Raw genomic sequence first — 25,815 nt, forward strand, 5'->3', positions numbered from 1 at the left:
AACGCTGGGCTGGAAGAAGCACAAGCTGGAATCAGATTCATTTTGATATATGGCAAAACCAATACAGTATTGTAAAGTTAAAAAATAAAATAAAAAAAATAAAAGATTGCCAGGAGAAATATCAATAACCTCAGATATGCAGATGACACCACCCTTATGGCAGAAAGTGAAGAGGAACTAAAAAGCCTCTTGATGAAGGTGAAAGAGGAGAGTGAAAAGGTTGGCTTAAAGTTCAACATTCAGAAAACGAAGATCATGGCATCTGGTCCCATCACTTCATGGCAAATAGATGCAGAAACAGTGGCTGACTTTATTTTTTGGGGCTCCATAATCACTGCAGATGGTGAATGCAGCCATGAAATTAAAAGATGCTTACTCCTTGGAAGGAAAGTTATGACCAACCTAGATAGCATATTAAAAAGCAGAGACCTTACTTTGCCAACAAAGGGTATGAGAGTTGGACTGTGAAGAAAGCTGAGCGCCGAAGAACTGTTGCTTTTGAACTGTGGTGTTGGAGAAGACTTGAGAACCCCTTGGACTGCGAGGAGATCCAACCAGTCCATCCTATAGGAGATCAGTCCTGGGTGTTCTTTGGAAGGAATGATGCTAAAGTTGAAACTCCAATACTTTGGCCACCTCATGCAAAGAGTTGACTCATTGGAAAAGAGTCAACTGGGAGGGATTGGGGGCAGGAGGAGAAGGGGATGACAGAGGATGAGATGGTTGGATGGTGTCACCAACTCGATGGACATGAATTTGAGTGAACTCCAGGAGTTGGTGATAGACAGGGAGGCCTGGCGTGCTGCAATTCATGAGGTCGCAAAAAGTCGGACACAACTGAGTGACTGAACTGAACTGAACTTCCTGCTCAAACAAGGATGTCATGATAGCATGATTGCTGGGTTTGAAGATGAATTTGAACCTTGTTTCCAAATCCCTTTGAAATTTCTATATATTTTTCTTTACTCTATGTACAGCTCCTAAAAATGATCATAAATTTTCCTGCACACTTGGACAATTGCTTCTACCCTTGCTATGGTATTGCAAAGTCTTTTCTCATGAAGATCCAACTTTGCCTTAAGTACATGAGTTCTGGATTTGAGAACTAGCTTAGTGCTGAAAACCTGGTAATTGACTGCAACTTTCCATTGTGTCTTATCAGTTTGCTGATGCTCCACACTTTGATCTCTTTGATTGCATACATTAAACAATATATTCCTTGGCTGTCTGTCCATTTAATTTGCCTTTAAAAATACAATGTTCTGTGTCTTCTCCATAGGGCCTTCCCAAAGGGTCAGGCCCCCTGCCCTGTCATTCCAACCCAGATTATTCATCAAGCTTGTAATTACCAAATTAGTATTTACTATAAATGGCAAATCAGCATATCAGGTTAAATGTCTAGGTTACATCTTGTGTAACCCCATCTCAAGACTCAGAGTTCCACTCCTTTCCTATGTGTGTCCTGATTTTGGATAGATTTGCTCAAGGTGCAAACCTTGCCTTCTCTGACATTTTGGCTCCCTGAAAATTAAGTTCTATGCCTGATCTTTAGTCATGCATGACCTTCAGAGGCAGGAGATAAAATCTTCCTAAGTGCTGCCGAAGAATACTATTAACTCATACTTGTTTGAAAATTGTTGATAAACACACTTGAAGTTTGATGAACACACTTGAAGTATGCAAATATGCAAATAATATTTACTGAATATTTTGTATATATCACAAATATTCCATAGATGGTGGTAACATTTACAGAAATGAAATTGGAAAATGTTAGAAATTAGGTCTTTTCCTCTGGCACAGAAAGTGAAAGTGAAATTCTGTCAGTCGTGTCTGACTCTTTGTGACCCCATGGACTGTAGCTTGCTAGGCTCCTTTGTCCATGGGATTCTCCAGGCCAGAACACTGGAGTGGGTAGCCTGGAGATTCCCTTCTACAGGGGATCTTCTCAACCCAGGGATCAAACCCAGGTCTTCAGCATTGCAGATTGATTCTTTACTGTCTTAGCCACCAGGGAAGCCCTCTGGCACAGAGGGAATCCATCATTAAACATTTACCAGTATATCATTGCTGCTGCTACTGCTGCTAAGTCGCTTCAGTCGTGTCCGACTCTGTGCGACCCCATAGACGGCAGCCCACCAGGCTCCCCCGTCCCTGGGATTCTCCAGGCAAGAACACTGGAGTGGGTTGCCATTTCCTCCTCCAGTGCATGAAAGTGAAAAGTGAAAGTGAAGTCGCTCAGTCGTGTCCGACCCTCAGTGACCCCATGGACTGCAGCCCACCAGGCTCCTCCATCCATGGGAGTTTCCAGGCAAGAGTGCTGGAGTGGGGTGCCATTGCCTTTACTCAATATGTATTCAAAAATAAACCAGAATCTAAGTTGGAGTACAAGAGAGGTTGTGATATGGCTCTTACTATTGAGCTTTTAATCCAGAAAAGCATATGAAACTCATATATTTGACTAGGATATCACAGAATTATTATTATATGGTTATACATTCTTTTAGTTATTCTGTTATTAGCTTAATTTTATGAAATTTTATTATAAAATATATCACATATGGGTTTATAAAACTATGGACACATTTTTAAATTATATATGAAGAACTGTGTAAACACTACAGAATATAGAAAGAAAACAGTCATTACCTCAGAAATCTTCCAAGTGCCCTTGAATTTCTTCTGTGAGTATAACATTGAAAAGACTCTAAAGGACTTTAGGAAATCATTTGGGGTTTTAAAGACCTGCATCTGGTTAAAGACCCTCCCATTATATCACACTTCCTTTTACTAAATCCCTTTCTTAAATAATCCACTTTTACAGTATATTCTTTTGTGACTTTTTTCTTTTAAATTAACATGTCTGGCTATTCTTCCTTGTTGCTGCATGTAGCCATGTTTCATTCATTTACACTAACATGTAATAAGGATTTACTTCAGTTCATTGTTCTATTCTTTAAAAAATTAAATATGATTCAAAAGAATACTCTTATACATTAGTAGTCACAATTCATTGCCTTGCCAACATCACTCCACTCTAGACCTTGACAGTTGCTAAATCTACTCTCTGTCTCTATGGATTTGTCTATTCTGAACATTTACTATAAATGGAATCATGAGATTATGTGACTTTTTGTGTCTGGCTTCTTTCACTTAGGATAATTTATCAAAGTTTACTGATGCTGTAGCATATATCAGTGCTTCATTTCTTTCTACTGCTATATAATATTTGATTGGATGAATTACCTTTTTTACTTTCCATTCATCATTTGATGGAAATTTGGATCATTTCCCCTTTTCATCACTATGAATAATGCTCTATGAAATTTGTGTATAATTTTTGTTAAGATATATATTTCATTTTTCTCAGATATACATCTATTTGCAGAATTGCTTGCTGGGTCATATGATGAAACTACATTTAACATCAGTAGGAACTGATGAAGTTTTACCTTTTTTTCTTTTTCTATGTTCACACTTTTTGAGCTTTTTTCTTTTGAAAATTACCATCTATTTCTGGTATTACCTGTAATATTTTTTCCACTTTATTGGGAAATGCCAAAGTTTTCCAAATAAACTGTATCATTTTCCATTCCCACCAATAATGTGTGATGGTTCCAATTTCTCCATTTGTTACCAACATTGTTATAGTACGTAATTTTACTACAGCCATATCTGGGGATTGAAGTGATATCTCATTGTGCTTTTGATTTGCATTTACCTAACATTTAATGAAAGTGATGTTTAAATATCTTTTCATGTGCTTAATGGCCATTTGTATGCCTATTCTGCAGCAATTTCTATTCAAATATACTGACCATTTTCAATTGGGTTGTCATTTCATTAAGTTGTAAGGGTTCTTTATATATTCTGGATACTAGTTCATTATCAAATATATAATCTGAAAATATATTCTCCCATTCTGTGGATGTTTTTCACTTTTTTGACAGCACCTTTTGAAGCACAAAAGTTTATCATTTTTATAAAGTACAGCTTTATTTTTTCTTTTTTGTTTGTAGTGTTGTTTCTAAGAAACTGCTCACTTATCCATGGTCATGCAGGTATGTCTATGTTTTTTCCCAAGGGCTTTATTGTTTTAAAACTTATATTTGGAAATGTGATCAACTTTGTGTTAATTTTTGTATTTGGTATGAGGTAGGCTCATATTCATTTTTCAGAAGTTTTTTTAAAGGTTTTTTTGTTTTGTTTCGTTTTTGAGGGTGGATACCCAGATGTCCTGGAACATTTGTTGAAAAGACAAATTCCCACTAATTATCTGGGCACCTTTACTGAAAAATTACGGACCATAAGGGTAACTCTCAGCTCTATTCATCAATCTGTATGCCTTTCTGAAACCAGTACTACATTGTCTAGATTACTATATTTCTGTCTAAAATTTGAAATCTTTTTTTTTTTTTTTAAGTATTTTGACTTTTTGGGCCCCTTGCATTTCTATCTGAACTGTGCGATCAGCTTGTCAGTTAGTGACCCCAAACTGCAGTTGGGGTTTTAATATGAATTGTGTTGAATAGGTAGATCAACATCAAAATTTTAAATCTATGAACATAGAATAACTTTCCATTGATTTAGTTTTCTTTAGTTTCTTTCAACAATATTTTGTAATTTTCAGGGTATGTTTTGTACTTCATTTGTTAAATTTAATCTCAAGTATTTTACTTCTTTTTGATACTATTGTAAGCAGAATTGTTTCATAAATTTTCAGACTGTTCATTGCTAGTTGTAGAAATGCAATTGATTTTTTACAATAACATTGAAGCGTATAACAATTGATGAAATGGTTGTTAGATATAATTTTTTGCAGTCTCTTTAAGCATGTTCTTTATGCCAAGATCATATCATCTACAAATAGTTACCGTTTTACTTTTCCTTTCTACCTGGAAAACTTTTAATTCTTTTATTATTATTATTATTTTTTTGGTTAGCTATCATGACCAGAACCTCCAGTACAGTGTTTAATAGATCTATTGACAGTTGCTATTTTTGCCTTGTTTCCTGATCCTATGAGAAAACTGTTCAGTTTTTTAGCATTAAGTATGTCAGTGCTAGATTTTTTGTACCTTTCCTTTATGAAGTTGAAGGTTCACTGTACTTTTAGTGTTGAGTTTTTGTTTTTTTTTTTCTTTTAATGAAAGGATTTGGACTTTTGTCATTGTTTTCTGTGTCTAGTGAGATGACAGTGTTTGGGGACATTTATTATATTTATTTTTAATATTTATGTATATGTTTATTATATCTATACATTTGCTACAGTGATAAGTTTTTGCTGAACTAACCTTATATTCATGGAATAAATACAACTTGATTGTGGTTATGCTATGTTTTATATATAGCTGGATTCAGTTTGTTATCATTTTGTTTAGGATTTTTCTGTCTATATTCCATAGGGATATTGTTCTGCAGTTAGTTTATTTTGGAGCCTTTATTTGGATTTAGTAGCAAGACAACACTGGCTTCAAACTTTTGTCTCTAGCAACAATTTTATCTTGAAGTCTCAGTGCTCTGTGGTTACTATGTACATTGCATATTTTACTGTTGTTTTACTTACAAACTATTTGTACCTTTTACTTTCAACTTATATTTGTATCATAGAATATAAAGTATGGCTCTTGCAGACAATATGTAATTGGATAAGACATCTTTAGCCATTTTTAAAATATCTGTCTTTTTACTGGTGTATTAAATCCATATAATTACCAGGAAGGCTAAACTGAATACATATGCCATGTTGCTATATGTTTTAGTCTTTTTGATTCCTCAGTTACTCCAATACTGCTTTATTTTGTGTTAAAAATATATTTTCCTGTGTATTGTTTTATGTCATTTGTCATGTCTTACTATATGTATTTAAGTGATTTTCTTAGTGCTTGCCCTGTAATTTTCCAAGTGGTCTGCTCAGCAATTTAAATAAAACAATCTGTTTTAGATTAATACCAACTTAATTTCAATAGAATCCAAAAATTCTGCTCCTATATAGTTCTACTCCCTCCTGTGAAAGTGAAAGTCACTCAGTCATGTCCAGCTCTTTGCAACCCCATGGACTATACAGTCCATGGAATTCTTGGAAGGCCAAAATACTGGAGTGAGTAGTCTTTCACTTTTCCAGGAAATCTTCCCAACTCAGGGATTGAACCCAGGTCTCCCACATTGCAGGTTCCCCTACTCTGTGTTATTATCATAAAATTACTATTTATATATTATATACCTATCAATACATACTTATATTTATTGCCTTTTAAATTAGACAAGAAAAATAATTACAAATAAAAATTATTTTATATTATCTTTAATTTTTTAGCTAAGTGTGACTTTTACCAGTATTCTTTACTTCTTGATGTGGATTTGAGTTACTTTTTGATATCCTTTCATTTCAGTATAAAACTTATATAGTACTTTTGTAAGGCATGTATGCTAGGAACATATTTGTTTATCTGAGAATTTCTCATTTTTTCTTTTATTTTTTGAGGAATAGTTTTGCTGAAAATAGAACTCTTGGTTATCAGTATTTTTCCTCACTACTTTGATTATATCACATTATTGTTTTCAGATTTCCTCTGGATTCTGATTAGAAACCAACTGTTCATCTTATTGAGGATTTTGCATGTTTAATAAGTCCTTTGTCTTTTGCTCTTTTCAGTTTCACCTTGTCTTTCAATAATTTGAATATGATATCTAAGTGTGCTTCTCTTTCAATGTTTAAATTATTGGAATTCATTGAAATTCTTAGATATTTCTTATCAAAACTGAAAATATTTTGGCCGTTAGTTCTTAAAATATTATTTCTGTATCTTTCTCTCCTCTTCTGGGACTCTCATGATGCATATATTTGTATGCTTGATGATGGCCACTTAGGAGGTGCCTCCTAACCACTGGACTACCAGGGAAACACCCTAGCTTTTCCTGAAAGTGTTTTTGGACAGCTTGTTTGCCTCAACTATTACTGCTGCCTCTGACAGCTGTGATATCAACAGTTGTTGCTGAATATTTTTGACAAGCCCCCCTCAGGAATAAGCTATTTGCCCTAAGTAAGCTTTGAGTCAATCAAGAAAGGGCAAGATCTGCAAATTGGGGTCTTCCTAAAACTTTCAGAGAGATTAAATAATGACAGTTTTCTGAAAATTCTGCTTTTGAAAGCTCTAACACCAGAATGTCCCTGCCAGTGGCTGCTAGGGTGTTGCCTTTCATTGTAGGGATCCTAGTTTTTGAGACTACCATGAAGTTAAGAGTAAGGTAAGAGGAATAGGACAAATTAATACACCACAAAGATTACTGTGTTTAAGATTCAGCCTTTATTCCTGAATAGCTCATTGGATTGCTGCTAGTTTTGAGATAATTACAAGAGTATTGAAAAGCTTGATATTTACAGGGTTTTTTGGTCAGTATTCTTGTTGATTTTATGGAGCAGTAGATTTTTGTAAGTTCTTGCTCCTCTATTTCCATTGACACTCCTCAATTTATTTTTATATTTTAATAGTGATGGTATTCAAGTAATTTGCAGTTTTAGGTTATTATTAAGAATGTTGTTTTGGATGTTTATGTTCACGTCTTTATGAACATACACTCGTGATTTTTTAAGGTCACATTTGGGGCTTACCAGGTGGCATTAGTGGTAAAGAATCTGCAGGCCAATGCAGGAGACACAAGTGATGTGAGTTTGACCCCTGGGTCAGGAAGAACCCCTGGAGTAGGAAATGGTATCCCACTCCAGTATTCTTACCTGGAAAAATCCATGGCCAGAGAAGGCTGGGGTTTACAGTCCATGGGGCTGCAAAGAGTCAGACATGACTATGTGACCAAGCACATGGTAGACTTGTTGTTCAGACATTCAGTCATGTCTGACTCTTTGTGACTCTATGGACTGCAGCATGCCAAGTTTCCCTGTCCTTCACCATCTCCTGGAGTTTGCTCGAACTCATGTTTATTGAGTCAGTGATTTCAATGAACCTTTTTGTCCTCTGCAGTCTTCTCCTCCTGCCTTCAAATTCCCAGCATCAGGATCTTTTCCGATGAGTCATCTCTTTGTATCAGGGGGCCAAAATATTGGAGCTTCAGCTTTAGCAACAGTCCTTTCAATGATTACTCAAGACTTATTTCCTTTAGGATTGACTGGTTCGATCTCCTTGCTGTCCAAGGACTCCCAAAAGCCTCCAACACACAGTTTGAAGGCATCAATTCTTTGGCACTCAGCCTTCTTTATGGTCCAACACTCACATCCATACATGACTACTGGAAAAACCATAGCTTTGACTAGACGGACCTTTGTCAACAAAGTAATATTTCTGCTTCTTAATATGCTAACTAGTTTTGTCATAACTTTTCTTCCAAGGAGCAAGAGTCTTTTAATTTCATGGCTGCAGTCACCATCTGTAGTGATTTTGGAGCCCAAGAAAAGAAAGTCTCTCACTGTTTCCATTGTTTCCCCATCTATTTGCAATGAAGGAATGGGACCAGATGCCATGATCTTCGTTTTCTGAATGCTTCGTTTTAAGCCAGGTTTTATCACTCTCCTCTTTCACCATCCCCAAGGGTCTCTTTAGTCCCTCTTCATTTTCTGTCATAAGGATGGTGTCATCTGCATACTGTTATTTTTCCTGGTAGATTTCTAGTGTTCATAAATTTCTATTTCCATTTATTTCGGTCACAGAGTGCTATAGAAGAATTCTATATTTGCTGACTTTTTGAAAATAAGTTGGACCATATGACACTTCAGGCCAAAGGGCTGTTTAAGTATAGTCAATATGACTTTCAGACAAAAGCACATAATCATAGGCAAAGAATATCTTCTCTTCTGTCACTATTATGGAAAAACACTTTTGTTTTGAAGTTAAGATCTAAAGATCATTGCTTTCTGGATTATCTGAGTCATTGAATAAAGAATATGAGCACAAGATGTCTTTTGTATTTCCACATAAATTTTAAAACCACTTTGTCAATTTCCTCATAAAAGCTTGATGAAATATTGAGTAGGATATTTTGTCTCATTTTAGAGAGAACTGCGCTTTTGGCAATACCTAATCTTCCAATTCATGAACATGTAATATTTATTGATTTAGTTATTTAATTTATATTAAGATATTTTGTAATCTTTAGTATACAGCTTACATATTTTTTCTTAAATTTATTCCTAAGGATTTTTGCACTGTTGTAAATAATAACTTTTATGACTATATTTTTTATTTTCTGGTTGTTATTATATAGGAATATAATTATTTTTCTATTTTTTTATCTTACAATATTGCATTTATTAGTTTTAGTAGTTGCTTGAGGACTACTTTGGATTTATTTATTCACAGTCTTGTCACCTCTTGATAAAATTATTTTACTTCATCTTTTACAACATTTATGATTCTTGTTTCCTTTTCTTCCTCTAGTACTCTAGCTAGACTCTCCAATACACTGTCAAATACAAATAGTTTAATAAGACATCTTAATGATCTTCTTTTACTATTAATTTTGGTATTAGCAATTATTTTTTTATAGATGTCTTTTATACGATTGAAGAAAGAGGAAGTTCCCTTCCATTCATAGTTTGCAGAGAGTTTTAATCATATCTATATATGCTAAATGGTGTCAAGTGTCAAGTTTTTTAGTACATATTAAAATGGTATAACAGTTGTTGTTGGTGGTGGTTTAGTCACTAATTCACGTCAGACTCTTGTGACCCTGTGGACTGTAGCCCGCCAGGCTCCTCTGTCTATAGGATTTTCTGGGCAAGAATAGTGCAGTGGATTGCCATTTCTTTCTCCAGGGGATCTTCCCAACCCAGGAATTGAACCAAAGTCTCCTGCATTGCAGGCAGGTTCTTTACCTACTGAGCTAGGAGGGAAGCCTGATATATTGCTTACCTTTTTACAATGACCTATATCGTTGGTAATATTTTAAGTGTATTCTTGTGATATAATCAATTGGCAATGATGTATTTTTCTTATTATATATTGGTGAGCTCAGTTTGCTGATATCCATTAAAGAATCTCTGCATCATCCTGTACATGAGTGATATAGATTTTTGCTTTTATTTTCTTGTTTTTTTTTTTTTTTTTTTTTTGTATTCTTGCCAGGTTTTAGTATCAGAGCTATTTAAGCCCTCAAAGGCAAGTTGAAAATTATTCCCTTTTCCTGTATTTTCTTAAAGATTGTATGTAAGCCTCATACTACTGATACTATTCCTTAAATATTGGATATAAATCACCAGTTAAATCATCTGTTCTGGAGATTTCTTTGTGGAAATATCTGAGTTACTTTTTGCATGATACAAACATTCTGTATCTAAAATTGTTGTACACATAAAACTACTTCAATGCTTTAGTATATATATCTATGTCGGCAGTAATTATCTGTGTATTGAAACCACAGGTCCACGAACTCTTCACTTTTATTTGTATTAAGTTAGCTATCAGTGTAATAGCTACTAATTTGATGTTAAAAAGAATTTTATCTAGCTCCTTTGTGCCAGCCAAGCAAAAAGTTATTCTGAATAATTTGGAATTCTACATATAATGATATGATCATTTATGTTTATTTTTCCTGTTTGAGATTCCTAGAGCTATTTGTGGATTAGTGGCTTCCATCATTTTGGACACATTTTAAAACACTGTATCTTCACATATATTTTGCTTTATATTGTTCAGTTGCTAAATCGAATCTGACTCTTTGTGACCCATGGACTGCAGCATGCCAGGCTTCCCTGTCCTTCACTATCACCCAGAGTTTGCTTAAACATATGTCCACTGAGTTCATGATACCATCCAACCAGCATTAATCCTCTGTCACCCTCTTTTCCTCCTGTCCTCAGTCTTTCCCAGCATCAGGGTCTTTTCCAGTGAGTCAGTTCTTCACATCACGGGGCCAAAGTATTGGAACTTCAACTTCAGCATCAGACCTTCCAGTGAATATTCAGGATTGATTTTCTTTAGGATTGACTGGTTTGATCTCCCTGACGTCTGATGGACTCTCAAAAGTTTTCTTCAGCACCACAATTTGAAAACATCAGTTCTTCGGCAGTCAGCTTTCCTTATGGCCAAACTCTCACATCCATACATGACTACTGGAAACACTATAGCTTTGACTATATAGACCTTTGATGGCAAAGTGATGTCTCTGCTTTTGAATATGCTGTCAGGTTTGTCATAGCTTTTCTTCCAAGGATCAAGTGTCTTTTAAATCTGTGGCTGCATCCACCATCCACGCTATTTTGGAGCCCGAGAAAATAAAATCTGCTACTGTTTCCACTTATACCCATTTATTCACCATGAAATGATGGAACTGGATGCCATGCTCTTAGTTTTATGAAAATGTGAGTTTTAAGCCAGCTTTTTCATGCTCCTCTTTCACCCTTATCAAGAGGCTCTTTTGTAAGCCTCTAATGGTTTCTGCCATTAGAGTAGTATCATCTTCATATATGAGGTTGTTGATATTTCTTCTGGTAATCTTGATCCCAGCTTGTAAGTCTTTCAACCCAGGATTTTGCATGATGTACTCTGCATACAAGTTAAATAAGCAGGGTGACAATATACAGCCTTGATATATTCCTTTCCCAATCTGGAGCAAGCCTGTTCAATATCCAATTCTGACTAGTGCTTCTAGTCCTGCATACAAGTTTCTCAGGAGACAGGTAAGGTAGTCTGGTATTTCTGTCACTAAGAATTTTGCAGTTTGTTATGATCAACGCTATCAAAGGCTTCAGCATAGTCAATGAAGCAGAAATAGATGTTTTTGGAATTGTCTTGCTTTTCCTATGATCCAACAGATACTGGCAATTTGATCTCTGGTTTTTCTGCCTTTTCCAAATCCAGCTTGTATATCTGGAAGTTCTCAGTTCACCTATTGTTGAAACCTAGTTTGAAGTATTTTGAGCATTACCTTGTTAGCATGTGAAATAAGTGCAATTGTCTGGTAGTCTGAACATTCTTTGTCATGGCCTTTCTTTGGGGTTGGAATGAAAACCGATCTTTTCCAGTCTGGTGGCTACTGCTGAGTTTTCCAAATTTGCTGGCATATTGAGTGTAGCACTTTAATAGCATCATCTTTCAGGATTTGAAACAGCTCAGCTGGAATTCCATCACCTCTACTGGCTTTGTTTGTTGTAATGCTTCCTAAGGCCAACTTGTTCACACTCCAGAATGTCTGGCTCTAGGTGAGTGACCACACCATCATGGTTTTCCAGGTCATTAAAGCTTTTTTTTGTACAGTTGTTTTATGTATTCTTGCCACCTCTTCTTAATGTCTTCTGCTTCTGTTAAGTCTTTGCCATGTATGTTCTTTATTGTGTCCATCTTTGCATGAAATGTTCCCTTGGTATCTCCAGTTTTACTAAGAGATCTCTAGTCTTTCCTATTCTATTGTTTCCCTCTATTTCTTTGCGTTGTTCACTTTAAAAAGCTCTTTTACCTCTCCTTGCTATTCTTTGAAACTCTGCAATCAGTTGGGTATATCCTTCCTTTCCTCACTTGCCTTTCACTTCTCTTCTTTTCTCAGCTATTTGTAAGGCCTCCTCAGACAACCACTTTGTCTTCTTGCATTTATTTTTCTTGGGGATGGTTTTAGTCACCAACTCCTTTACAATATTACAGACCTATGTCCATAATTATTCAGGCCCTCTGTCTACCAGTTCTAATTCCTTGAATCATTTTTCACCTACACTGTAAAATCATAAGGGATGCTTTTGTTTTATTTCTCCATTTTATGGATTCTGGCAATATTGAACTTATAATTCTATATTTGTTATATGTTGCAAAAAACAGAATAATGCTCATTCAAAAATGCCCATATCTCAATCACCAGAACCTGTGAATATACTATCTCTCATGGCAAGAGACCCAGCAGATGTAATTAAGTTTAAGGTCTTGAGATGGGAAAACCATCCTGGATTAACCAAATAATTTAATTATGGGTCTTAATTTTATTTCACGAGTACTTGAAATTGAAAGACAACAAAATAAAGAGTGTCAGAGAAATGCAACTTGAGAAGTCTCAACTCACAGTTACTGGGTTTGAATATGTAGGGAGGGGACCACAAATCAAGGAATATGGCAGCATACAGCAGATGCAAAAAAAAAAAAAAAAGCCCTCAGTTTTGCAAACAGCAAGAGAACAGGGACCTTAGTCCCATAAAAGCAAGCATGCTATGGTGCTATACAGGCTGATTTTAGCCAGATTTTAACTTTCAGTTCTATAGGTTGGAAGTCCAGTAAAAGTGTTATTGGAGTAAATTCAAGGTGTCAGAGGTTGCATTTATTTCTGGGTGTTGTAAAGAAAAATCTGTGCTATGTTGGCTGACTGTGGGTGCAGGAGGGCCAAGAGGAGCTACTCCACATCCAAGGTCAGGAGGGGTGTAAGGAAATACCCCTCGTCCAAGATAAGGAGCAGCGGCTGCATTTTGCTGCAGCAGCCTGAAGAGATACCCCTCGTCCAAGATAAAAGAAACCCAAGTAAGATGGTAGGTGTTGTGAAAGGGCATCAGAGGGCAGACACACTGAAAATATAATCACAGAAAACTAGTCAATCTAATTACATGGACCACAGCCTTGTCTAACTCAATGAAACTAAGTCCTGTCGTATAGGACCACCCAAGATGGGTGGGTCATGGTGGAGAGGTCTGACAGAATGTGGTCCATGGAGAAGGGAATGGCAAACCTTTTCAGTATTCTTGGCTTGAGAACCCCATGAATAGTATGAAAAGGCAAAATGATAGGATACTGAAAGAGGAACTCCCCAGGTTCGTAGGTGCCCAATATGCTACTGGAGATCAGTGGAGAAATAACTCCAGAAAGAATGAAGGGATGGAGCCAAAGCAAAAACAATACCCAGTTGTGGGTGTGACTGGTGATAGAAGCAAGGTCCGATGCTGTACAGAGCAATATTGCATAGGAACCTGGAATGTCAGGTCCATGAATCAAGGCATTGACATTCTAGGAATCAGCCAGCTAAAATGGACTGGAATGGGTAAATTTAACTCAGATGACCATTATATCTACTACTGCAGGCAGGAATCCCTTAGAAGAAATGGCATAGCCAAAATGGTCAACAAAAGAGTCCAAAATGCAGTTCTTGGATGCAATCTCAAAAACAACAGAATGATCTCTGTTCATTTTCAAGGCAAACGATTCAACATCACAGTAATCCAAGTCTATGCCCCAACCAGTAATACTGAAGAAGCTGAAGTTGAACAGTTCTATGAAGACCTCCAAGACCTTTTAGACCTAACACCCAAGAAAGATGTCCTTTTCATTATAGGGGACTGGAATGCAAAAGTAGGAAGTCAAGAAACACCTGGAGTAACAGGCAAATTTGGCCTTGGAATATGGAAAGAAGCAGGGCAAAGACTAATAGAGTTTTGCCAAGAGAATGCACTGGTCATAGCAAACACCCTTTTCCAGCAACATAAGATAGACTCTACACATGGACATTACCAGACCGTCAATACCAAACTCAGATTGATTATATTCTTTGCATCCAAAGATGGAAAAACTCTATACAGTCAGCAAAAACAGGACTGGGAGCTGACTGTGGCTCAGATCATGAACTCCTTATTGCCAAATTCAGACTTAAATTGAAGAAAGTAGGGAAAACCACTAGAACATTCAGGTATGACCTAAGTCAAGTCCCTTATGATTTTACAGTGGAAGTGAGAAATAGGTTTAAGGCACTAGATCTGATAGATAGAGTGCCTAATAAACTATGGATGTAGGCTCATGATTGTATAGGAGACAGGGATCAAGACCATCCCCATAGAAAAGAAATGCAAAAAAGCAAAATGGCTATCTGGAGAGGCCTTACAAATAGCTGTGAAAAGAAGAGAAGTGCAAAGCAAAGGAGAAATGGAAAGATATAAGCATATGAATGCAGCGTTCCAAGGAATAGCAAGGAGAGATAAGAAAGCCTTCTTCAGCAATCAATGCAAAGAAATAGAGGAAAACAACAGAATGGGAAAGACTTTAGATCTCTTCAGGAAAATTAGAGATACCAAGGGAAAATTTTTTGCAACGATGGGCTTGATAAAGGACAGAAATAGTATAGACCTAACAGAAGCAGAAGATATTAAGAAGAGGTGGCAAGAATACACAGAAGAACTGTACAAAAAAGATGTTCATGACCAAGATAATCATGATGATGTGATCACTCACCTAGAGTCAGGCATCCTGGAATGTGAAGTCAAGTGGGCCTTGGAAAATGTCACTAGGAACAAAGCTAGTGGAGGTGATGGAATTCCAGTTGAGTTATTTCAAATCCTGAAAGATGATGCTGTGAAAGTACTGCACTCAACATACCAGCAAATTTGGAAAACTTAGCAGTGGCCACAGGACTGGAAAAGGTTAGTTTTCATTCCAATCCCAAAGAAAGGCAATGCCAAAGAATGCTCAAACTACCACACAATTGCACTCATCTCACACGCTAGTAAAGTAAGGTTCAAAAATCTCCAAGCCAGGCTTCAGCAATACATGAATCGTGAACTTCCAGATGTTCAAGCTGGTTTTAGAAAAGGCAGAGGAACCAGAGATCAAATTGCCAACATCCACTGGATCATGAAAGAGCAAGAGAGTTCCAGAAAAACATCTAATTCTGCTTTATTGACTATGCCAAAGCCTTTGACTGTGTGGATCACAATAAACTGTTTAAAATTCTGAAAGAGATGGGAATACCAGACTACCTGACCTGCCTCTTGAGAAACCTATATGCAGGTCAGGAAGCAACAATTAGAACTGGACATGGAACAACAGACTGGTTCCAAATAGGAAAAGGCATATGTCAAGGCTGTGTATTGTCACCCTGCTTATTTAACTTGTATGCAGAGTACATCATGAGAAATGGTGGGCTGGAAGAAGCACAAGCTGGAATCAAGATTGCTGGGAGAAATATCAGTAACCTCAGATATACAGATGACACCACCCTTATGGCAGAAAGTGAAGAGGAACTAGAAAGTTTCTTGATGAAAGTGAAAGAGGGGAGTGAAAAAGTTGGCTTAAAGCTCAACATTCAGAAAACGAAGATCATGGCATCTGATCCCATCACTTCATAGGAAATAGATGGGGAAACAGTGGAAACAGTGTCAGACTTTATTTTGGGGGCTCCAAAATCACTGTAGATGGTGATTGCATCCATGAAATTAAAAGACACTTACTCCTTGGAAGGAAAGTTATGACAACCTAGATAGCATATTCAAAAGCAGAGGCATTACTTTGCCAACAAAGGTCCATCTAGTCAAGGCTATGGTTTTTCCTGTCGTCATGTATGGATGTGAGAGTTGGACTGTGAAGAAAGCTGAACGCCGAAGAATTGATGCTTTTGAACTGTGGTATTGGAGAAGACTCTTAAGTCCCTTGGACTGCAAGAAGTTCCAACTGGTACATTCTAAAGGAGATCAGTCCTGGGTGTTCTTTGGAGGGAATGATGCTGAAGCTGAAACTACAGTACTTGGACGATTTCATGCGAAGAGTTGATTCATTGGAAAAGACTCTGATGCTGGGAGGGATTAGGGGCAGGAGGAGAAAGGGACGACAGAGGATGAGATGGCTGGATGGCATCACCAACTAGACGAACATGAGTTTGTGTGAACTCTGGGAGTTGGTGATGGACAGGGAGGCCTGGCATGCTGCTATTCTTGGTGTCGCAAAGAGTCGGACACGACTAAGCTACTAAACTGGACTGATGTAGGCTGATTAATTGCAGTAATTTTATATGGCAGGGAAGAAATCTAGTATGTGTGTTAAGAGTAATTTTTATTTTTTTTTGTAATCATTATCTTCACAGGCTGAATTGGGATTGGAAACAATTTCCTCAGATTTAGTAGTTAGGTCACCAATTTTTTTTCAGCTATGTCTATTCACAATAGTATTGTTTGGTGTTGCTTTTTCCCTAGAATTTTGAGTTGACTTCATTTGAATCTCAGCATTCTAATAAAGGTTTACAATTGTTCTTTGTAACATAATAAGGAAAATTATTTATAATATCTTCTGTCAATTCTAATATTGAAAACTATAGGTCTATTTCCATTGTCTGTTCTTTCTTTTGATTCTTTCTTATGATTCCATCTTTACATAGCTGATTTTTTAATGTAACTTGATTATTTTTCTTAGGAAAATTTTTTTCTTGTTCGAAGTTCTTGGTTGCTTTGAAGAAGGGGTTACTTCCTCTAGCCACTTGGTGGCAATGCAAACTAGAATAATTTTAAGTTAAATCTGCTCCTTGAATTTTCTCTTACTTTTCTTTTTGAACATGATGATGTGAGTTTTCAAATCTGCAAATAATGGAAAATTATCTTACATTTATTTAATTATATAAAATCATGTATCATAAATTTTGTCCCATTTTATATTTAGTGTAAAAAATTATTTTATGATACTGTGTCATGTATCATAACATGACACAGTTATGCTGTTTATTTATTTATTTCTGATCCACAATTAAAATGAAGGTGCTGAATTTGGGTTCTGCATTTTATCAAAGGAATGTTTGATACATGACTCTGCAACTTGCACAAGTCTTGGGCTTTTTCTTTTTCTTTGTAAAACTTAAACATTTTTTGAAAGCCATAGTTCAAAGTTTCACAGTTTGGCAGATGTACTTTGGGCAAGAGTGCCTTCAGTGAGATCAACTTTATACCTGAATTCCAACCTTCATTCAGTATTTAGCCTGATATTTCTTTCTCATCTTTAACAAGAAGGTGTTATTTGTTATTTTTTAGCTTTTTGGTTACTTTCAGCAAGAAGGTATGTCTGAATAATTAACCTGTCACATTCCTGGACATAATTAATTTAAAACATTTTTTTGAAGATTTGTATTTCTGAAATTCCAGTATGAATAAGACAAAGTTTTGAATACTTGGAACTTATATTTCTATAGCAAAAACACATAAACAAGAAAAAATATAAACTAGATAAATGTTATACAATAAAAAATGTAAAGGAATCTTGAGATCGTCTAGATTAATATCCTCACTCAAGAGACTGTGAGGTGTTGATTATACAAGCTTTAAATTGCAAACTCAAAACTCAGTCCCAGATCACGTTTTTTTTCACTCTACCATGTTGATCTACTTCAATTCGTTGTTTGCCATTGTTTCTAATAGAAGTATTCTGCTTCACCCTGATTATAGGTTGAAGTTCTTTAAGAGTTCCTTACAAATTCTCTGAAGAAAACACTTGCATGAGGTTTAAAAATATAAACTGCTAAAGATGTGTGTTCTTTTGAGTGCTACAAAGATAGTAGGCCCACTTAAGTCTGCTTGATGTATTCTAATAAACTAGAGTAAGATAATAAAAGTGTAATTTTGCATAAAGTTTCAAAGGAGAAAATGAATATTAGATTGGAGATCTAGTCAGTGCTACAGGCACAAACTAGAACAGGGAAGAAAAAGCACACAAGGAATTAGGAAACCATATCTACAAGTTATTAATTAATAGATATTCAAACGTGTGGGGACAGATGCAAATTGAAATTTTTCTTTTTCCTCAATGAGTCGCCCATTGATTCCCTAATGAACACCTTTATCTAATGGTGAACGTTTGCCATATGGGTCAGAATATCTTAGACAATTTTGCAGGATGGTCTGTTTCTTCTACAAACATTTTTTTCTGCCTTTCTGGCTATAGATTTTTACAACTGCTGTTCTTAGTCAAACACTTGACATTTTACCACAGAACATTAAATTACCACACCTCCCACCCACACAAATATACTCCTTCCAAATTTCTTTTAAGAACCTCTATTTCCACAAAACTCATTACTTTGGGGAAGCGTTTCCATATTAGCACTCCAGAGGCAAGAATTCTGTACTTTTCTAATTATTACCTAAAAGTAGTTAAATTTTATATGGACATCTAAATCTGCTTTTTTGACTGCTTGTCTGTCTGGCTGTGAAAGTGTTTCTTTACTTATGTAAATAAATATATGGTAAAAAACCTAGATATCACTTATGTAGTAATAATAATTTCTATCATCTGTTTAAAAATTTCTGTCAATCACTCCAAGTAATTATGTCTGTGGAGCTCCTTTATTTCTCACATCAATACTCTAAAATAAGTACTGCCATTTCCATTATTTTACAATAAGAAAGGAGAGATTCACAAAGGTCAAGTAACTTGCTCAAGGGCATACAGGTATTAAATGACAGAGCAGAGATTTGAGCTAATACAATCTGGTCTAGAGTCCATGTGCTTCCGCATTTGCTATATGGTCTTCCATTTGCTATATATATATACTTCGGTCAAACAAGGTCTTCTTTTGGGTCGGTTTATAGTCTTATTTTATTATGAGCACCCATAATTATCTTGGGTTATTTTCTGATTTTAGAAATTTATTTTTTTTACTTTAAAATGTAGGCTTTTGTAAGATAAAAACTATGTGTCTTTATTATATTTACTACACAACATCCATTATAATATGTATAAAATACCCATGAACATAATACACAGTCACATGCATACACATATATGTCACAGTTTGCACATTTGGATACTTTACTATTTATAACATTTTTGTTTAACTTTTTCTTCCTATGTCACAAAATTAAATAAGCATTCCATATCATTAAATGTTATTAAAAGCAGAAACATAATTTAAAAGATTCTTTGCAACCACCAATTCACATTTCTTCATTTCACTACAACTGAAAAACACTTCAATGCTTATATTCAGTCATTGTTCATATTCTACCCATGGATCCCCTCATATATTATTTATTTTTGTATGCCTATAATCCCCTTCCAAAACGTTATTTTCTTTTGCTTCTAATGACTTAATACCATAAAATGTTGAAAGATTTTCCATAAGATTTAGAAGATACCATCGGCAAGCAGAAAGGAGAGTTGGTCTAGTAGATTATATCCTCATATAGTGTAGGGTGCTTAAGTATAAAAGCCCAGTTTGATCAGATGGAAACAACCTTTATTCATAGTCTAGATTCTAGTCTAGAACAGCCTTTCAGGATTAATTTAAAGCTTGTGTGCTGCCTGAAATATTGTCTTGCTCAATTTATTTCCCCTTCCCTGTCCTATGAAATTATTTCCTTCCTGGCTTCTCCTGGGAGCATTTTCTCAATTAAGCATTTACAGATAAATTCTCAGGTTTAGGGTTGGCTTTGAGAAAACCTTATGTAAGACAGAATATCTTTATATGTATATTTTTGCACATAACTTTTATAATATTCTTAATATATCTTCTTAGATTTGGATTGACTGTGTCAAAAAGTGTAAATATTTTATTTCTTTGGCATTTGTACTAATATCCATTTTTCCCAGTTATAAAAGTGCCAATATAGCAGCACTTTCTACAGTTATTTACTGCAATATGTACTATATAATTTTAGCTCATTTCTAACATCAATAGAGAATTTCTTCTATTTCCTACTGGCCATTGTCATGGGGTTATGAGAAGGAGTAGACAGACACCAGTGTTCATGTTACTATTTTATCTGTAATTTCAAATGTTCATGATCAGCATTAAATTTAATTTAGGTGGGTTCTACATGTGTTTTGATGGAAAATTAATGCTTTAGTTAAAATCTTACACATGTCTCTACCTGTGGGTCTATGATAATGTTTCTCTTTTCCTTCCCCTTTGTTTACTAAACCTTGGAAATGTGATGGTACTACTTTGTCTGCATAGATACGTTTGTGCCCTACACATGTTTATTGATTATCTTATATTTGCTGGAATTGGTTCCAAGATAATGGTAAATGAGACAGATATAAGTTCAGTTCATTTGTTCAGTCACACCTGACTCTTTGCAACCCGTGAATGGTAGCATACCAGGCTTCTGAGTCCATCACCAACTCCTGGTGCTTGCTCAAAATCGTGTTTATTGATTTTGGTGATGCCATCCAAACATTTCATCCTCTGTCATCCCCTTCTCCTTCTGCCATCAATATTTCCCACCATCGGGGTCTTTTCCAATGAGTCAGTACTTCGCATCAGTACTTCGCAAAGTACTGGAGCTTCAGGTTCAGCATCAGTTCTTTCAATGAATATTCAGGACTGATTTCCTTTAGGATTGACTGGTTTGATCTCCTTGCTGTCCAACGGAGTCTCAAGAATCTTCTCTAAGTACAGTTTAAAAGTATCAATTCTTCAGAACTCAACTTTCTTTATGGTCCAACTCTCATATCCATACATGACTACTGGAAAAATCATAGCTTTGACTATACAGACCTTTGTCTGCAAATTAGCATCTCTGTTTTTTAAAACATTGTCTAGGTTTGTCATTGCTTTTCTTCCAAGGAGCAAGTGTCTTTGAATTTCATGGTTGCAGTCACCATATGCAGTGATTTTGGAGCACAAGAAAATAAAGTCTGTCACTGTTCCATTGTTTTCCCATATATTTGCCATGAAGTGATGGGATCAGATGCCATGATCTTAGTTTTCTGAATGTTGAGTTTTAAGCCAGCTTTTTCACTCTCCTCATGTACTTCATCAAGAGGCTCGTTATTTCTTCATTTTCTGCCATATGGGTGATGTAATCTGCCTGTCTGAGGTTATTGATATTTCTCCTGGAAATCTTGATTCCAGATTCTGCTTCATCTACCCTGGCATTTCGCATTGTGTACTCTGAATATAATTAAATAAGCAGGGTGACAATATATAGCCTTGACGTACTCCTTTCTCAATTTGGCACCAGTCTGTTGTTTCATGTCCTATCCTAACTGTTGCTTCTTGACCTGCATACAGGTTCTCAGGAGGCAGGTGAGATGGACTGTTAGTCCCATATAACTTAGAATTTTCCACAGTTTGTTGTGAACCATACAGTCAAAGTTTAGCGTTTTCAATGGAGCAGAAGAAGATATTTTTCTGGAATTCTCTTGCTTTTTCTATGATCCAACAGATGTTGGCAATTTGATATCTAGTTTCTCTGCCTTTTCTAAATCCAGCTTGAACATCTGGAAGTTCTCAGTTTATGTACTGTTGAAGCCTAGCTTGGAAAATTTTGATCATTACTTTCCTAGACTGTGAAACGAATGCAATTGGTGTGGCAATTTGAACATTCTTTGGCATTGTCTTTCTTTGGGATTGGAATGAAAGCTGACCTTTTTAAGTTCTGTGGTCACTGCTGAGTTTTCCAAATTTGCTGGCATATTGAGCACAGCACTTTCACAGCATCATCTTTTAGAATTTGAAACAGCTCAACTGGAATTCCATCACCTCCACTAGCTTTGTTAGTAGGGATGCTTCTTAAGCCCACTTGACTTCATACGCCAGGTTGACTGGCTCTAGGTGAGTGATCACACCATTGTGGTTATCTGGGTCATTAAGATCTTTTTTGTATAGTTCTTCTGTGTATTGCCACCTCTTCTTAATATCTTCTGCTTTTGTTAGATCTATACCATTTCTGTCCTTTATTGTGCCCATCTTGTATGAAATGTTCCCTTGATATCTCTAATTTTCTTGAAGAGATCTCTGGCCTTTCCCATTCTGTTGTTTTCCTCTAGTTCTTTGCATTGACCACTAGGAAGGCTTTCTTATTTCTCCTTGCTATTCTTTGGAACTTTGCATTCAGATGAATATATCACTCCTTTTCTCCTTTGCCTTTAGCTTCTCTTGACTCAGCTATTTGTAAGGCCTCCTCAGACAACCATTCTGCATTTTTTATTTTTGGGAATGGTTTTGATTACTGTCTCCTGTACAGTGGTATGATGTTCCAGCCATAGTTCTTCTGCACTCCATCTATCAAATCTAATCGCATGAATATATTTGTCACTTTCACTGTATAATCATAAGCAATTTGATTTAGGCCATACCTGAATGATGTAGAGGTTTTCCCTACTTTCTTCAATTTAATTCTGAATTTTGCAATAAAGTGTTCATGATTTGAGCCCCAGTCAGCTTCCAGTCTTGTTTTGGCTGACTCTATAGAGCTTCTCCATCTTCAGCTGCAAAGAATACAATCTGATTTTGGTATTGACCTTTGGTGATGTCCATGTTTAGAGTTGTCTTTTGTGTTGTTGGAGTAAGGTTTTTGCTATGACCAGTGGATTCTTTTGGCAAAACTCTCTTAGCCTTTCCCTGCTTCATTTTGTACTCTAAGGCCAAACTTTCCTGTTACTCTAGATATCTCTTGACTTTCTTCTTTTGTATTTCAATTCCGTATGATGAAAAAGACCTACAAGACCTTCTAGAACTAACCAAAAAGAGATGTCTTTCATCATACAGAATTGGAATACAAAAGTATGATCCAACAGACATTGGAAATTTGGTCTCTGGTTCCTCTGCCTTTTCAAAATCCACTTTGAACATCTGGAAATTCTCAGTTCACATACCATTGAAGTCTAACTTAGAGAATTTTTAGCACTACTTTGCTAACTTGTAAGCTGCATCTCCAGGGGAGGCGTGGGTCGACACTAGCTTGCTGTGGGTCAGAGGCACTAAATACAACAGTTCTGGGAGCCATGGCATGCTTTAATAAGTCCTTTTGAAGGAGGTTGCCATTATTGCCATTGCTCCTACCATAGTTTGGCCTCAGGGCAAATTACAGGGAAGGAACACAGCCCAGCTCATAAACAGAAAATTGGATTTAAGATTTACTGAGCATGGCCCTGACCATGGGAGCAAGACCCAGTTTCTCCCACGGTCAGTACCCACCATCAGGAAGCTTCCACAAGCCTCTTATCTTTATCCATCAGAAGGCAATCAGAATGGAAACCACAATTACAGAAAACTAACCAAACTGATCACATGGAGCACAGTCTTGTCTAACTCAGTGAATCTATGAGCCATGCCATGTAGGGCCACCCAAGACAGACAGGTCATGGTGGAGAGTTCTGACAAAATGTGATCTACTGGAAAAGAGAATGGCAAACCACTTCAGTATTTGTGTCTTGAGGACACCATGAACAGTATTAAAAGCCAAAAAGACATGAACTGAAAGATGAACTCCCCAGGTCGGTAAGTGCCCAATATACTACTGGAAAAGAGTGGAGAAATAGCTCCAGAAACTATGAAGAGGCTGAGCCAAAGCAAGAACAAAGCCCAGCTGTGGATATGACTGGTGATGGAAGTAAAGTCTGATACTGTGGAGAACAATATTTTATAGGAACCTAGAATGTTAGGTCCATGAGTCAAAATAAATTGGAAGTGGTCAAACAGGAGAAGACAAGAGTGAGCATCAACCTTTTATGAATCAGTGAACTACAATGGGCTGGAATGGGAAAATTTAATTAAATGACCAATATATCTACTACTGTGGGCAAGAATACCTTAGAAGAAGTTGAGTAGCCTTCATAGCCAATGAAAGTATGAACTGCAGTACTTGGGTGCAATCTCAAAAATGACAGAATGATCTCTGTTTGTTTCCAAGGCAAACCATTCATTATCACAGTTATCCAAATCTATGTCCCAACCACTAATGCTGAAGAGACATTAATGCATCCTACTAATATTCTAATAATGAATTAGACAATCATATAGGGCAAATAAAAGGCACTATGCAAGGTGCTTTACTGAAGAATGTAGAATTTGGTCCAGATGGCACTTTGGAAAACATTTAGAAAATAAAAAAAGCCATCCTCTAAAAAAGATGTATAAATTGAATGAAGAATTGGAATTAATATGCTGGAAATAAGGAATGGACCAATAAGATTTATGAAGAGTTTTCTGGGCAAATTACAACTTTAGAGACAAGTAAAATGCGTGCTCTTATGTAAGGTAAAGATTGTTTCTGTTGGAGAAAGTCTCAGAAGCCAGTTGATGAGGAATCTTGAGGACCAATTAAGAAGTTTAAGATGACACAAAAAGGCATGGGAATTTACTGATAAATTTTGGACTTAGAGAAAAAAATAATATTAGTTTTCCATGTTTGAAATATAATTCATGGAGATATGGCTTTGGGAAAGCAAAGTCATATCTCACCATTTTAATTTAGTAAGTGTTCCCCTTACATGTTTACAAGTAATAAATTCTTTCATCTCTAGGGAAAAAAATATAATTCAGTCTGGTACATGTAGAATTGACTAGAGGAAGGTTAAGTCAGGAGAGCGAAGTAGTAAGTTAGGAAAAGCTTCAATTATTCAGGTGAGATATATTTGGTGTCAATTATTATTTGGCTGTAGTGTAGATAGAGAAACAATAACAATAAAATGTATTTCTATGTAAAATTCAAGATGTTTGTGATTGAATGGATATGGGGAAAATGGGAGAGGAAAGAGGAAGGGATGATATGAAGATTTTTGTCTTTGGTAATTTGGTGGAAATCTATGTTATTATTCAAGGCAAGGAACAAAGTGAAGAATAGGCTTGAAACAATGAAGTCTTCATTTTTGGAAATTCTGAGTCTGAGATGCTAGTAGAAGAGTCAAAATATATTTCAAAAGATAATTGAGATATAGATCATGTTTTAACATTCAATCATTTCTAGGAGGGAGATCCAGGTTTGAGAGACGTTCAGGCACTGGAAAAACTGGAGGAGGGTGAGAAAGTCTAGAAAGCATGACTAGAATGAGGAAAAAAATATTAAAATGGAATCATGGGAAAGGTAGATTAAAAATTACTGTGGAGGAGTGGTCATAAAGGAAGAAAATGTTCTAAGAAAAGGAAGCAATTATTGTAGAGGTCAGGTACAATAAGGACTGATGATAGCCCATAGATTACCACAAGGATTGGTCACATGGAGGGAGTTACTTAGTAAAGTTATGGGGATTGTAGATAGATTAAAGTAGTTGAGGTACAAATGGGCAGTTGAGAAGTGGAGACAATGAGTAAACAGAATCTTTTTTTCCCCCCAGAAAGATGACTTTGTAGGACAGGAGAGATATATAATTTTCTGAACAAGTAGAAGGACGGATCTTAGAAAGGAGGAAGAATTCCTTTATCCAT

The sequence above is a fragment of the Bos grunniens genome, chromosome 1 (genome assembly GCF_055505025.1).
Source record: "Bos grunniens cultivar Pamir isolate PY7600 chromosome 1, Bosgru_T2T1.0, whole genome shotgun sequence".
NCBI lineage: Eukaryota > Metazoa > Chordata > Mammalia > Artiodactyla > Bovidae > Bos > Bos grunniens.